This window comes from Olea europaea, chromosome 22 (genome assembly GCF_002742605.1).
Source record: "Olea europaea var. sylvestris chromosome 22, O_europaea_v1, whole genome shotgun sequence".
Classification (NCBI taxonomy): domain Eukaryota; kingdom Viridiplantae; phylum Streptophyta; class Magnoliopsida; order Lamiales; family Oleaceae; genus Olea; species Olea europaea.
The window spans coordinates 8,523,998-8,537,783 of NC_036258.1; the positions used below are offsets into that span (position 1 = coordinate 8,523,998).

The 13,786-nt window shown below is 32.5% G+C and overlaps 1 long non-coding RNA gene across 3 annotated transcripts in view; it reads right to left on the reverse strand.

Moving 5' to 3' along the window:
- Window positions 1–4,323: 4,323 nt before the first annotated feature.
- LOC111371608 overlaps window positions 4,324–13,786 on the reverse strand; it is a 13,612-nt gene continuing 4,149 nt past the window's right edge. The window contains exons 2-4 of one of the 3 annotated variants that reach the window (XR_002698610.1): window positions 11,778–11,921; window positions 5,848–5,914; window positions 4,324–4,632 (exon numbers count right to left, since the gene is read on the reverse strand). This is a non-coding gene — a long non-coding RNA (uncharacterized LOC111371608). Of the gene's footprint in view, window positions 4,633–5,003; window positions 5,298–5,560; window positions 5,915–11,777; window positions 11,922–13,786 lie in introns of those variants that run through there. The other 2 variants (XR_002698611.1, XR_002698609.1) reach the window with 2 other exon arrangements.

The window sequence follows — 13,786 nt, forward strand, 5'->3', positions numbered from 1 at the left end:
TGAAAAACAACCTGATTTTGTGGAAGAATCGAAGTACTTCCGCGACAACATGCATTCTGCATTAATTTCTATTTCATTCTTTCATGAATGGATAATATTTTCAACTAGCAATTACCCCCATCAAACTACCACAAAGTGAACAAAATTTTTAATCAAAAATACAAAAAGAAGCTACCGATAGCTAGAATTAATGGAATCAACTCAAACCGGCCACTATAAGATTGTCTAAAATGATCTACCAATATAATGCGCGGAGAAAATATAGCTATTATATAATGGCTACTACTATAATGCACATAATTTTAGTTAATTTAGTAAAAAGAAAGAATAAAATGAAGCAGAAATCTCATTCAAAGCAAAAAACAGAGATTGTTCAACTTAGAGATTGCATTAAGCATAAACAACTAAAAGTGGATGCTGAAAGTATAACAAACAAAGATTGAGACATTGACATTGAAAAGGAACAATAAAGAATATTCTAGAAGTGAATAAATGACCTAAAGAAAATTAACAAACTATTCGAACAAACTTTTTCCTTAATAAACGAGACATAGAAATATACCAGATAATCTAAATAGCTAAAGAAATAGAAGAAACTATCAATCATCTTCATCTTTAAACTTACATGCTAAATCTATCAATCACATATTCCCAATAGTTAAACTATGTTTGGCAAGTGTTTATAAACGGTAAGTCAAACCATTTTTTATCCACATTTCGTTAAACCCACAAGTAAAATCCATTTATCCACAACTTATTTCTATCGGTTTATAAGCACAATTACTAACAATAACTTGTTAAAAATATGCTTAGACAAAAGCCAACAAACTGGCATGCTCCCTTTCAAGTAAACTTTTACCAGACTACCTTTTTAGTCAATGAAAATCCCTTTTGAGTAAAAGTTATCAGCAATATGAATTGCCTTTTTAACCTCGTAGAATTCTATTTGCTTCCGTTAAATACTTTTCCATTCTTTTGATTTAATTCTCAAATAAAAAATTACCCTTTTGGCAAAATGAACCTCTAAACAATTACAAAATTTAGGGGGAAAAAGGATGCAATGGTAAAAATCACAATATCAGCCAAAACTGGAGAATGTTTACCAGAGGAATGAAGATCTGTGTTGCCTCCATTAACTGGTATCAAATGGTCAAGCACGAGTAACACGGGAGGAAATCAGAGCAGGAGAGTCCTTTGTTCAGTGACTTGATTCATATTAACAACGTTGTCCAACATTGACAATGTAGTGAGTGTTAAAATGCTTATAAGCTATGTTCAACAAGAAGGGAAAGGTGGCCAGGCAAGGCATCAGCCACATTCCACATTCCAAGTTCGAAAATAGCAGCTTATCTGCCTACTTTTCAAAAAAAGCAAATCGTTTGTTTAAACAACTCCTAATTACTTACAATCTACACAATGAGTCCAATATCGATATATACTTACTTTATCAAAATCTAATTTTTTTGTTAAAATAAAATTGAGTTTAATACAATTTCACTTTAGTCCATCAACATTTTAATATTATCAAAATATGCTTAGGTGAAAATCCTTACCACTAAATAATTCTATATTATAAAATTTTGGAACGTTACATGAAATTTCCTTTCATTTAATGTCCACAAAAAAAAAAAAACCATGTTCCCATTTTTTCAAAGAAGTGAGCTTTGGAAATAGGAAATGGCCTTCTGTAAATACAATTATGATCGTAAACAATGTCATTTAAGTTTATATACCAAATCATTGGTAAGCCATGGTCATTTACAACCATACATGATTTTTATAGATCATCAACATTTTCCGATATCGAAAATTGAATGAAATGCTAAACCTGTTTATGAGTTTTGTTCTACCAGTAAGTGAATGGGTAGCCATGATTCATCTAATACAGAACTGAAATAAACCTCAACAATTTATCTGCCTATCCCCTTAAATTGTTTTAGTCAAAGTGAAAGGAATATATAATAGGAATTTAAATAATTTTTAACTTAAAACAAACAAGGTAAAACATTTAAAAAGTTCAGAAATTATAGCAGTACTTTAAAAGTAAATTTTTTACCCTTAGCAGTAGTTCTCATTCAGTCATTTGATCAAGAAATTGAGCTGCAGGAAAAAGTTAATGGCCTTACAGAATGGACGAGTTCTGATTATAAACAATGTCTTGTGAAGTCATATACCAAAAATTTGTTAGCCATTTGTCATTTCGCAGCCATACATATGAACTTTATGATCACCATCATCCCACATCGAAACTTGAGTAAAATATAAACACGTTTATAAGGTAAATTCTAGCAGCAACAAAGCGAACAGTAGATGAGACATCTAAAAACAACAAAAGTTCAAACTGTTGAATTGTCTGCCGGGCCTTTCTCTGACTGAAAATTGTCCTTTATTTTTTACAATTGGGTTAAGTTTACTGGAGACGACTAAATTTTGCTTTGAATGTCATTTGGCCATTATACTTTAATTTGCTCTACTCACTGGTGAATCTTACAAAACATTTAGTCCAAGCCACTAATTCCATTTGATATTTATTTTTTATTTAACTAAAAGTCCTAATTGTTCACGAGTCAAGTCATCAAAAGGTAAAGGTTCTTAGTTAAATTCTATGACGTAAAACTCATTGGTAGTCTAAATGAAACATTTTGTAAAGTTGAATGATGATTCTAAAATAAATTAAAGTTTAGTGGCTAAGGGGAAACTAAGTGAAAATGTTAGTGGCTATTGAAGAAATTAACCTTCTACAAGTAAACATAAAGAGACATTTATAGGGTAAAGGACGTGGTTGGTCCTTGAACTTTGTACCTTGTATGAAAAAGGTATAAAGTTACAATCATGCTACAGCACCAGAATCATTGACATAATGATTGACATAAAGTCACATGGCGTTCTATCGAAAAATTGTTTAAAACATTGCATCTTTTCCATAAAATTATTTTTCGCCACATAGGATTTCATCGATCCTTACGTCATAATTTTTCTGACAAAAGAACTTAATCCATGAAGTTAATAACTTGTATCACACTAGCCCTTGCATTTGTCTTTTCATCCCAACTAACTAGAATCATGGGTTACAGATGGAATTGCTTAAGTAGCAGTTTGTTTCTACCAACTCTACATCTACAAAACGTGATTGGTCCCTAAATTGCACGTAAAACAAGAAAAGATGAAAATGTAATGATTTTGTGAGTAAAATCATAGATATGACCTATTTGGTTCAATGAGAAACGTCCAAATTTTAATTCATAAAATATGTTGGAAATCCTATTTAATAACTTTTCCAACCATCGTATGCATTTCCCATTAATATCTATCTTAGAATTAAATTCAAATGTGGGAATTGGGTAGGATAGTCCCTTCTGCAAAGTTATTTGTAGTTACAAAAATAATAATAATAATAATAAATAAAAAATAAAATAAAAAACTTTGACCAAAAAATTAAAAATAAAATAAATCTTTTATTAATTAGTAAATACAATTTGCCTAAAATATCCTTTAGTAAAAATAAATAAATAAATAAATAAAATAAGTCCGCTATCCTCAAACAATAGAATATTGAATTAAACTACTCAAATAGGGAATTTTGATAGGGATTGTTGATAGAGTTGATGTGGCGAATTGTTATTCGCTTTTAAAAATAAAAAAATAAAAAAATTTATCTCCCAATGAATGCATGCCAAGTGTTTTATACCAACATTCCCTGTTTGAGTAGCAAGATTAATACCCTTAAAACTGATTAGAACTATAAATTCTCATATTAATTACGCCCAAAATCCCGAAAGCTCAAAAATGCCCACAAATTTGATTTTGTCACTTTTTAAAGATTTTATCACTTCTTTCAATATTTGTCATTTTTTTGTTATGTCACTTTTCATTTAGTAGCCTTTCTTTCATCTTCTATATAGGATTGAGAGTTAATCATACTACATGAATATTGGTTTAAAGGGACATGATATGTATAAAAATGTGACATGATATTTTTTAGCAGTGATATATATCAACTCTTATCTCGCTTTTTAACACTTTGAAACTTCATAAATTTGTTGTCAAAACAACAGTGATGATATGTCACTGTAATGTCACAGTTTTTAATAATAAAAAAAGTAAATTTTACGTTTTAACAATTGTTGTTGCATTTGCATTCTATTAAACCAACAATTTTAATCATTTTTCACGTTTATATTTGTCATCTTGTTCTAATTTTTCTCAATAATAGATAAAGAAGTGAATTTTATCCATATATGCAAAAAAGAATATAAATGAAATATTGTAAAACTTTATTAAAAAAAAAAAAGTGACATAGTATGTCCCTTTTAAATTCCACCACATTAATTCATATGCGAAAGGTGTTCAACAATCGTTTTTCAAGAGAGAACGAATATCGCCTCTTACAAAAACAGCACAGTAATCCATGAGAGTTCCAACGAACTTAGTGGAGTATTTTTCACTTCGAAAATAATATCAGAATGAGAAAGACGAAGAATGGGATTCAAAGTGGAGAACGTTTACAATGAAAATTGTGTAATTATTCTGGCAGCAGGGCAGGCTATTTATTGACTTGATCATGGTCATTCGAACATCCTTAAATCGAATTTACTGCCTTCAAAGATGCTAGAGGTGTTCAACAATTGTTTCCTAAGATAGAACAAATATCGCCTCTTACAAAAACAGCACAGTAATCCACGGGAATTCCAACAAACTCAATGAAGTATTTTTCACTTCGAAAATAATATCACAACGAGAAAGAGGAAGAATGAGATTCAAAGTAAAGAACGTTTGCAATGAAAGTTGTGTAATTATTCTGGCAACAGGGCAAGCTATTTATCGACTTGATCGTGACCATTCGAACATCTTTCAAAATAGTCATCACTGTTTAAACAGCCTTCAAACTAAAATAGACAGCTTAATTCAATACTGCATCTTTTATATCGATTAACAAACTATTCATACCAAAAAATTACCCAAAAATAAGTCAATCAAAATAAATTTCATTAAGTACCCAAAAATTCAATTAAATTTTGTCCAAAAAAGTTAATATAGTACAATGACCCCACCCACACTCGAAACCTGAACAAGGCCGGACTTGTGCACGTGCACGTGCTGGGTTTCCTACTCAAATCCTTTTACAATAATTGCAAACTGCTTTAAATTTCCATATCTTTGATTTATACCATGTTTTTCATCTAAGATGATTTTTTCAAGATGTTTTAGTAGACACTGTTTCTACCTCCAAAACAACACCACCTAAGTCAATAGGCATAGTCGTTTTTGCTCCCAATGTTTAGGAAGTAGGAAGTGGGCTGCAACAAAATAAGTGAAATTGTAATCAAAATCAAACTAATTAGTACTTGAACTACTGAGAATTTGTTCGACTCTCAAATTTTTTTCTCTTTATTTGAGACTGAAATTGGGCTACGTCAAGGCAAAGGAGCTCAAATCTAATCTAAGGAAAGAGTAGAACTGCACAAAATTCGTGATTCTAATTGGAGAAAGTGTAATCATGCTCATAAAATAAAAAATAAAAAAAAAAATATCTGAAATTTAACTTTCATGTACTGGAAAAGCATGCAAATTCATACTGGGAACTTTGCAAAGAAGTATTCAAGAAAATGTAGACAACTATGAGGAAAAACAATGTTCTTCAATTTGGATAACTACATTTTTGCAAAACTAGTGATCTAGATTCATCCAATACATGAAAGATTGCAATACTATATTTCAGGCAAATTGTGACGCCCTTTCTCCAAAATTTTCAAAGCATCGCTTCAAGAAAGAGATAATATATGGGAATAACAACATATTAGATAAGTTAATCTTTATATTGAAATGAAAAATCTCGGCTGTTCTAACCTTCTCAATTATGGTTCTTGCTACACAATCTTCTTTAATCAAATCTTGAAGCATGCTCAAATCATAACTGCACATTTAAGCAATAGATATGAGATGGCCATGGTGTAAGGCACAAGTTTAGATTATTAAACATGGCATGTATGGTATATACCACAAGTGCTAACCCACAAGTCATTTCTGGTATGCATAAGAAAGTGAATGTGTTTCCATAGTTAACTAATCAATCTATCAAAAAACCAGTAACTAATCATATTGCAGTGGAGGAGTTGATGACAGTATATCCGTCATGTTCAATGTCTAGATGACCATCATCACAATTGTCCCATAGGCTTTGTACAAAAGCATAAAAATCTTTATAAGTAATAATCAACCGCTAATGGACAGGTAGTCGGTTAAGGCGTCTGCCACACTACTTTCAAGAGTACATTCATGTTCGGGAGTATCACGGCAATGTTCATGAAAAATAACCGCAAAAAGTCCTTGAAAAGCACAAAAGTCGGCGACTTACCCAACTACCTTTTAAGCAAATGTTGAACTTTTTAGTAAATGCCATCAACTATAAGAATTGCCTTTATAAAATCAAAGAATCATATACCTTCCACCTTAATTTATTTTTCATTCTTTCAAGAATGAATACTATTTTCAACTTGCAATTACCCTTTTGGGAAATTGGCCCATGAAACTCTTACGAAGCTCAGACACTGTACAAACCACAAACTGAACATTTGTTTTTCACAAATACAAAAGAAGCCAGTTATTGCTAGTATTAATGGACTTAATTAGGCCATTAAAAGATCATTTTAAATGTTCTAACAATATATCCGTTATGTATTGGCTACAATTAAAATGCACATTATTTAGTTAAGATTGTAAAGATTAAAGAACAAAATGGACAACAAATCTCATTCGAAGCAAACCAGAGATAGCATTCTGCATATACAACTAAATATGGATGCCGGAAGTATAACAAAAAAAGATTGAGACATTCACATTCAAATGGAACAATAAAGAATATTTTAGAAGTGAAAAAAATAAATAAGATAAAAAGCTAAAGAAAATCAGTGAATATTTGGAAAAATGAACCATTCCAACAAACTTTTTCTCAATAATACAAACATAGAAATATACCAAATAATTTAAATAACTGACAAAATAGAAGAAACTATCAATCATATTTTTTTTGAACTTACACGCAAAATTTGAGTAAGATAAACCCAATATTTAGAGTATGTTTTGCAAATGTTTAAACATGCTAAAAGTCAAATAATTTTTTATTCACATATTTTATAGGATCCATAAGTACTATTCACTTATCCACGACTTATTTCTACATGTTTATAAACACATCTATTGATAAACACTTGCCAAACATATGCTTAGACACAAGCCAATGGATCGACGAGTTTCTCTTCAAGTAAACTTTCACCACATTTGTTGAGAAACCACTTACAATGTACATAGAGGAAAGTTTCCAGAAGCTATTAGGGGAACTCTCTAAAAATCCTTTCTCCTCAGTTTCCTTTGGATCACTTCATCAAATTGACAAAATGCTATGACAACTATACAACGTGAAAATTTATAGAGGTAATGCAATACAAATCTTTTTAAGTTTCTAATAAAAGAAAATCGCATCCTAGAGAAAACTTATTTTCCTCTGTCCTTCATAATAGAAAAAATCGATGAAAAATATAATATGCAAATATCACAAGATATATATTTAGAAAAAATCGATGAAAAATATAATATACAAATATCACAAGATATATATTTATCTTTCGTTACCTTATGGTGGTATTTAATTTCATAGTAACTAATATGCAAATAGTGAATGGCCTCAAGCAAATGCAAGGAATATGATTATAAGACTATGTATGGTTATATACCAAAAAAGTGAGTCATTTGTCAAGTTTTTTCATACATATGAATGAACAAATGTGTTTCCTCAGTAAATTTAATATCAAACAATAAAGAGCCTGAGACCCGGATTTTTGCAATGGAGGAAATCTCAGTAGGAGATCCCTCTTGGTTCAGTGACATGATGCAGATCAATAAACATTGTACCACATTGACAATATAGCGAAATGTCAATGTGTTCATAAGTTTTGTTCAACCAATAATATTAGGTAGTCTGTTAAGGAATCTACCACAGTCACATTACATATTCAAAAATAGCAACATACTCAACTACCTTTGGATTTAATGTCAAAACTTCTGAGTAACTGAGAAAAGCACTGACTTGAAGGTAATCGACCATAAGTATTACCTATGTTATTTCAAATACTATTCAAATTTCATTTGTTTCTTTCAGGTGTGAACCTTTTTTTTGTAATCCACCATAAAAATTCATAAAACACCTACTAACATAAAAAGTACAACTCTAATATAAGGAAAGAGTAAAATAAAAGGAATAATAAAAGTCGTTCAACAGCACAAAAGTAACAATTCTAACCGAAGAAAGTGTAATCTTGTTCCCAAAAAAATAAAAAAAATAAAAAGGAAAAAAAATTAATTTTCACGTACAACAAAAACATGAAAATTCAAACGGACTACTGTAGAAAAGAATGAGCTGAAGTGCACACAACTATAAAGAAAGAGAGTTCTTACAATTTAGATTTATTTAGGAAACTTCTTTTTTTGAAAAACTAATGTTCTAGACTTGTACAATATCTGATAGATTGCGAAATTCTATTCCAGGCACACTATAACACCCTTTCTCCAAAATTTTCAAGGCTTCACTTAACGAGAATGATGATCTATGGGAATATCAACCCCGTTAAATAAATTAATCTTAATATTGAAATGAAAAATCTTGATTGTTCTAGCCTTCTCAAGTATGCTTACTGCTATACAATCTTCATTAATGGAATCTTTATGCATACTCACATCATAAATTGAAGCTACTGCACATTTAAGCACCAGATATGAGATCCAGTAATATAGAGTGGCCATGGTCTAAGGCAGAAGTTTTGATTATTAAAAATGACATGCCTGGTTATATACCATAAATGCTAACCCACAAGTCATTTCCAGTATGCATAAGAATGTGAATGTGTTTCCTCAGTTGGCTAGTATCAACAATCAGTCAATCAAAAACCAGCTACTAGGGCAGCTTGCAGACTAGAGTACATCCCTTGTGTTAGATAACTTGATAACCATCATTGCCATTGTCCCACATCGACTTTGTACAGAAGTGTAAACATGTTTATAAGTAATAATCAACCACCAACGGACAGGTAGTTGGGTGAGACGTCTGCCACCCCACTTTCAAGAGTACATCCGAGTACCATGACAATTTTCTGAAAATAACAGGAAAAAGTCCTTGAAAAGCACAAAAACAGCGACTTACCCAACTACCTTTTGAGTAAATACCGAAACTTTTAGAGTAAAAGCCATCAACCATTAATTGCCTTTCTAAATTCAAAGAATCATACATTGGGTTTGATACCCAATAAATCCGAGGGATGATTTAAAACGGGTTGGATTAATTATATCAATACCATATTGATTAGCCAAATCCCAAAACAATTTGGGCCATTGGAAGTAGTTTAGTTAATTAAGGTTGCTTATAGCCCAATTCACTTGTGGATGGTCCAATTGTGTTGACCCCTTTATCTAGTCTTTGGCCTAACTTAACCTAACCAAAAACTACATAATGTGGCTTTCTCCCTTGCTCCAACCATGTAAATTGCAAAGAAAACTTTGAGGCAACCGACTTTGCTTATTCTATTCTTCTTTGTGCCTGAGTTTAATCAATGCTTCCTCCATCTTCTTCCTCCTTTGTGGCTGCAATCAAACATTGATATTGTGTCCTTTGTGGGTGCAAGAAAGTAGGCAGCTGAAGCGAATAAAGTTGTGGGTTTGAGCAATCTTTGGTTGGTGTTTTATTGTTGTTGATATTGAAAAACAGCCCCATTTTGTGGAAGAATTGAAGTACTTCCGCGACAACATACATTCTGCATTAATTTCTTTTTCATTCTTTCATGAATGGATAATATTTTCAACTAGCAATTACCCCCACCAAACTATCACGAAGTCCAGAAGGTGAAAGGGCTGTAAAACAAAAAACAAAATACAAACCAAAAACTGAACAAAATCTTTAATCAAAAATACAAAAAGAAGCTAGCGATAGCTAGAATTAATGGACACAACTCAATCTGGCCACTAAAAGATTGTTTAAAATGATCTACCAATATAATGCGTGGAGAAAATATAGCTATTATATATTGGCTATTAACGTAATGCACATAATTTTAGTTAATTTAGTAAAAAGAAAGAACAAAATGAAGCAAAAATCTCATTCAAAGCAAAACAGAGATTGCTCAACTTAGAGATTGCATTCTGGATAAACAATTAATGTGGATGCAGAAAGTATAACAAACAAAGATTGAGACATTAACATTCAAAAGGAACAATAAAGAATATTCTAGAAGTGAATAAATGACCTAAAGAAAATTAACAAACTATTTGAACAAGCTTTTTCCTTAGTAATCGAGACATAGAAATATACCAGATAATTTAAATAGCTAAAGAAATAGAAGAAACTATAAATCATATTCGTCTTTAGACTTACGTGCTAATCTATTAATCACATAAACCCAATAGTTAGAATATGTTTGGCAAGTGTTTATAAACGGTAAAAGTCAAACCACTTTTTATCCACATTTCGTTAGACCCACAAGTAAATCCATTTATCCACAACTGATTTCTACCCATTTATAAACACAATTACTAACTAACATTTGTTAAAAATATGCTTAGACATAAGCCAACAAACCGCCATGCTCCCTTTCAAGTAAACTTTCACCACATTCTTTGAGAAACCATTTACAGAGCAACAAATTGTGTATAGAGGAAAGTTTCCAGACTGCATTAGGGGAACTCTTTAAAAATGCTTTCTCCTAAGTTTCCTTTGAATCACTTCATCAAATTGACAAAATACTATAAAAACCATACAATGCAGATATTTATATATATAGTGCAACAAAAATCATTTTAAGTTTGCAATAAATGAAAATAGCATCCTTGAGAAAACTTATTTTCCTCTAGTCTTCATTGTGGAAATAATTGGTGGAAAATATAGTAATATCAAGGGTCAACTAATATCCAAATAGTGAATGACCTCAAAGAAATGCAAGATGTATGATTATAAACAATGACATGTATGGTTATACCAAAATAGTGGAGCCATTTGTCATTTCTGTCATACATATGAATGAACAAATGCGTTTCCTCAGGAAAATCATATCAAACAATCAAGCAATTCATACTGGACTTCGGTTAAAAAGTACAAACCAAAACGTAGACAACTAAAGAAACATAAAGTTCTACAATTCAGATTTATCTCTGAACTTCTTTTCAGAAAAATTAAGGTTTCAGATTCATCTGATATCCGATGGACTCCTAAACTCTATTTCAGGCACTCTATAACACTTTTCTTCAAAACCTCAGAGCATCACTTCATGAAACTGTTGATCTACGGGAATATCAATTCATCATCATCATTGTCCCATATCGTACTGAAATCTTAACGTGTTTATACGTAATGTTCAAACAGTAAGGGACAGGTAGCCTGGAAAGACGTCTGCCACATTCTACATATAAGTATACAGCCACATTGAAGTTTACCACGTGCAAATTCAAGAAAAATAACTGAGAAAACCATAGAAAGCACAAAAACTGCTACTTAGCAGACTACCGTTTTAGTCAATGAAAATCCATTTTGAGTAACAGTCATCAACGATAAGAATTGCCTTTTAACCTCATAGAATTCTATTTCCTTACATTAAATACTTTTCCATTCTTTTGATTTAATTTTTAAATAAAAAATTACACTCTTGGCAAAATGAACCTCTAAACAATTACAAAATTTAGGGAGAAAAAGGATGCAATGGCAAAAATCACAATATCAACCAAAACTGCAGAATGTTTACCAGAGAAATGAAAATCTTTGTCGCCTCCATTAACTAACTGGTATCAAATGATCAAGCACGAGTAACACAGGAAATTTGCATCGGAGGAAATCAGAGTAGGAGATTCCTTCGTTCAATGACTTGATTCATATTAACAACATTGTCCTACATCGACAATGTAGTCAAGTGTTAAAATGTTTATAAGCTATGTTCAACAAGCAGGGAAAGGTGGCCGGGCAAGGTGTTGGCCACATTCCGCATTCCATGTTCGAAAATAGCAACTTACCCTTCTACCTTTCAAAAAATGCAAAAGTATGGTTAAACGACTCCTAATTAATTACAATCTCCACAATGAGTCTAATATCAATATACTTACACTCGCTTTATCAAAATCTAATTATTTGGTCAAAATAAAATTGAGTTTAATACTATTTTACTTTAGTCCTCCAACATTTCAATATTATCAAAATATGCCTAGGTGAAAATCCTTACCACTAAATAATTCTATATTATAAAATTTTGGGACGTTACATGAAATTTCCTATTATTTAATATGCAAATATTAAAGAAAGAAATGTTCCCATTTATTTAAAGAATTGAGCATTAGGAAATAGTAAATGGCCTTCTGCAAATACAATAATGATTGTAAATGTTGGAAAAACACCTCCCAATCAATGTCCAAAGATCAAACTAAGTTGACAAAGTGAAAATTTCCAAAACACTTAAAGAACAAGAAAATGAGGAAGAAATGATTTCAATGGAATATATGAAGATCAATGTGTTTGGATTACTTGAACAAGTCTCAAGTTAATCCCCAAGAAAGAAAATACCTTTGAATTTATACCCAAGATGAACACCTTCAACTTGTAAAATTCTCACCAAAGTTTTTCTCTCTAATTTTTCTCTCTAGGTCTAGTCTTGTGTTGTATATTGAAAGAGGGAAAAAGAATGGATATATATCGAAGCAGAAACTGGGCAGCGCCTAGGCGCTGCTTGCTCTTCCTTCCCAGCTCCTTCAGCTTCTCTTCCTCCAGCTTCTTCAGCTTCTCTTCTTCTCATTCTTCAGCTTCTCTTCTTCTCACAATTCTCCACCTCATACATCATTTGATAGACCTCAAATTTTGGACGAACACAAGAAGAAGTAGCAAGCACCAACTCGGCTGCATCATTCAAACCATGATTGCCTACGTACCCAAAACTCGGGATCAAGCCTCCGTAGTTCACCTCCACCTTCATATACTCCACCTCATTTCAACCTCGCCCCGAAGGGCCATGCCCTCTCGGGCATATCAACATGGACTAATGTGAAGCAAGTCCAAGCAATGTTGAAACTTGCTACCCGTCACCACTTTGGTTAACATGTCAGCTGGGTTCTCATTTGTGTGCACCTTCGAGAGTGAAATATCACCTTCCTCTATAACATCACGCACAAAATGATACCCGACGTCAATATGCTTGGTTCGAGCATGATGAACCTGATTCTTAGCCAAGTGAATCGCACTCTGGCTATCACACCACAAATCCACACAATCCTGCTCAATCCCCAAATCATCTAGAAGACCCCATAGCCACAATGCTTCCTTCACTCCCTCTGCCATGGCCATATACTCGGCCTCTGTAGTAGAAAGAGCAACTGTAGCCTGTAACATCGATCGCCAACTAACTGGGGCACCATGTATGCAAAACACATATCCAGTAGTAGATCGTCATCTATCTAGATCACCTGCATAATCCGAGTCCACGAACCCACTTATATGACATGCATCTCCACCAAAACATAGACCCGTATCCGCGGTACCTTTTAAGTACCTCAGGATCCACTTCACAGCTTCCCAGTGTGCCTTCCCCGGATTCGCCATGAATCTACTGACCACACTAACCGCCTGTGAAATGTCTGGGCGTGTACACACCATGGCATACATCAAACTGCCAACTGCACTAGCATAAGGCACACGATCCATGCGTACCTTTTCTTCCGCTGTAGTAGGAGACTGTTTACCAGAGAGCCTAAAATGTGGAGCCAATGGAGT